We start from the raw sequence: 3,407 nt of genomic DNA on the forward strand, positions 1-3,407 counted from the left end.
TGGTCTCTTTGCCTTATCTCACTTCGTCGCTGAATGAGATCGCCGATTGGCGGAACCCTGCGCGAGCACGTTTCCGTTTTCGTCACTGTGGAATTTAGCATATTGGATCCTTATACGTATATGAGTTGTATACGTATAGGCTCGGTTCGCATTGGAGCGACAGATCTGGCAAATTGTGCCCGGTTGTGCGCATTTCCCGCGCATGAAACGGAGTCCCAGTGGCGCCCGACAGGCGAAGCTTTGGCTGCTATAGCAAATTATTAAGCAGCTATGCAAATCAAGGTCAGTCGTTTTATAAGCTGCATAAACTACTGCAAACATTCACTTACTTACTAAATTACCAAGCATATTGTCACGCGCGCACAGGCAAACACGAACACATCTTACTCGATGACCGCGGACACTCGCTGTCAGAACGCTGACGAGAAGACCGGTAGCAGCGGCGAGTGAATCACCCTTCTTGCTGCTTCTTGCTTTAACGCAAATTATATGGGCTCGCGAGGACACAGCACCTTCGAACCCGGCGCAGCTCACCTGCAAGCTAGGACGAGCGCGGCCGCGCAAGCCGCCCTAGCTAGTATTAGACGCGCATTAAGCAACGCTCCCCCTCGCATCTTAGAGGGCGCAGATCTCTCTGTTCGCCCACTTGCGCGCGGGAGAAGACGGCGCGCACCTACGCGCTTGCTTCTTTTGCGACCGCTACGCAAACTTTCGCTCGCATCTACACTATAAAGCCGCATTCACACTAGCGAGTCGCGAAGGGCACGCGACCGTCCGTCGCTTGCAACCAGGCAGCAGCTCGACAACGCCGACGTCCACACTTGCAAGGGCGACCTCAGCGACCTGCGGGTTGCTTTCTCGTTCGAAACGAGAACTCTCGAAAACGACGTTGTTTCGCGTTTTCGCGCTGCTTCCGGGGCCTCGCTGATTTGTTTAGCGGTTTACGACTCGCAATCGCAAGGCTGGAAATTCGAGCAGCGTGCGACCGGCCTGCGACCGTCGCTCTTTGACCAATGCCCCTTTTCGACCAGAACGGTCGCACGACCTGTGTAACTCGCATGTGTGAATGGGCCTTAAGGCGCGCCTCTGCGACCTTAGCGCATATGGACTTCATGCAGAACATCACGGAGACGACGATGGCGGAAATCTTCCTTGAGTATGCGTACAATTTTTATGGCAGTAATAATAAAATGCAGTGGCACCTCCACATGGGGACTTATCGGTGACGACGAATTGCAGGGAGCCGTCGGAGATGGCGTCGTTCGGACCGATCCGACGCCATCTTGCGTCTGGCGAGGACTGGCGACGAAACGCGGAGAAGGCTGCGCCGACAGCCGTGACTGCGTGCCTTCGTCCCTGGGTTTTCCATTGGCCCCAGTGTAAGCGTGGACACTGGGGCATTCCGGGCTGATGACGGCGGTTCCGGTTCCCGCAGTGGACTTTGGAAAGGCAGCATCGCGGTGCCGATCGGGCCTTGGTCCGCTTTGGCTGGGCTTGGACTCTTGGTGCGGATGTTTCTCGGCATGTCGGCGCCTACTGGTCGGCTTCGGCATGGTGAATCGGGTTGAGCGTTACGGGAGGGGGGGGGCAGCTGTTTGTGGAACAGAGACAGGGTTATGAGAATGCTTCACACACACACACACACACACACACACACACGCACACACACACACGCACACACACACACACACACACACACACACACACACACGCACACACGCACACACGCACGCACGCACGCACGCAGGCACGCACGCACGCACGCACACACACACAGACGCACACACACACACACGCACGCACACGCACACGCACACACACACACACACACACACACACACACAAAAGCGGGCGCGCGCGCGTGCGCGCTACATCTTTTGGCATTTCGGCCGCTGTGGGAGTTTCTGAGACATCGTAATTTCAATCTTTACCCATCTTACAAACACAATGAAGTGCATTGGAGTTCGCTTAAGCTTCGCCTTTAAGAGTGGAACACGATATATAGCACTCTATGATCCCTGACTGCTTCTCACACTTCCTGGCAACTGGAGCGTATGTAACCCTATTGTTTACAAGGAAACGCTGGCCGCGAGCGCTATGCACGAATGCGGGCTTTGTGGTAGAAACGCGGCCTCATGCGTGGGCCGCGATGCGGCGGAGGCGAGCGCCGTCTGGAAGTATTGGAAGGAATCGGGCGCGCCGCTCCGTGGCCCCCAAGACGGCCGCGCGCCGGCGCGCGCAAAGACGACCGCGGCCGGTCTAACTGAAGAAATATCGGAAATGCTCGGGTTTTATTGAGGAACTATTGGTGAAATCCACACGCATTCGATTAGCATTCATTTCGGTGGCCATACTGTTTGTAGGCTCCGATATAATACGTGCGGATCTCGTCACCCGTTAAAACCAGCGGAAGCAGACGCGAATGAACAAACGAGCGGCCACGTTTCCGGGCGGTCATATTTTCAGCTCGTGTAGCTGACGAATGCCTTGACAGGATCTGCAGGCGGAGCTTATATAAAGTGACGCTCGAGAGATACCGTGCTGTATGTATGCAGTGGCCATCACTCTGTATATACGTTACCCGCTTCAGTCATATTTTATTCGCAGAGTACTAGCAATAACCCAGGCGAAAGCATCCACTTGAGCATAAAACATCGCTCTAGGCACGTTTAACGGTTAGCACTTTCACGACTACAGCTGTGAAGCTGCGTCCAACCTGAAAGCTTTCTCGCTGGAGTTCTATGGAGTTGTACACCTGTCCGGTGTAACTTCTTGTCTTGGCTGCACAGCTTCGGGAGACCAATAACGATGTTTCTTACGCTAAATAAATGTTTAAGCAAAATATAATGGTAGCAGGCTTTTCCATTTGATTGGTGGCGTCTGTTTTGAGATAATACAGTCTAATCTTGTTCCACTTGGATTGTAGATATAAGCCGAAAACATTTTTCAAATGTATTCAAGTGACCTAATGTAACGGCGTTCCGAATAAAATAGCACAATATATAGAAACATGTTCCAACTTATTTTACTAGCTCTAATCTCATGAAATAGCCACTGTTATCTAGAACAGTGTTCCGCATACCTGTAACACTTATCCGGAGCGTCGTTTCAAACTCCTTTTACCTAAAACAATGTTTAAGTGTGCGGGATATCGCACTGCATAATTAAAATAGGTTGGAGGTAAGCGGAAAATATTAGCGCAAATTTTCACTTTTAACTGGAACTTAAGCGCAGCGAGGCTATGAATATATGCGCCGTGCTGGTTGAGCGGCTACGACATTCTGATGCAGAGCGGAAAGGTCGCGGGTCCGATTACCGACTGCGTGGCCCGCATTGCGATGAGAGCCGAGTGAACGGCTGAGTGCTGTGATCTCGGTGAATGTTAAAAGATATCATCACAGTTCAAA

This window comes from Dermacentor andersoni, chromosome 6 (genome assembly GCF_023375885.2).
Source record: "Dermacentor andersoni chromosome 6, qqDerAnde1_hic_scaffold, whole genome shotgun sequence".
Taxonomy (NCBI): Eukaryota; Metazoa; Arthropoda; class Arachnida; order Ixodida; family Ixodidae; genus Dermacentor; species Dermacentor andersoni.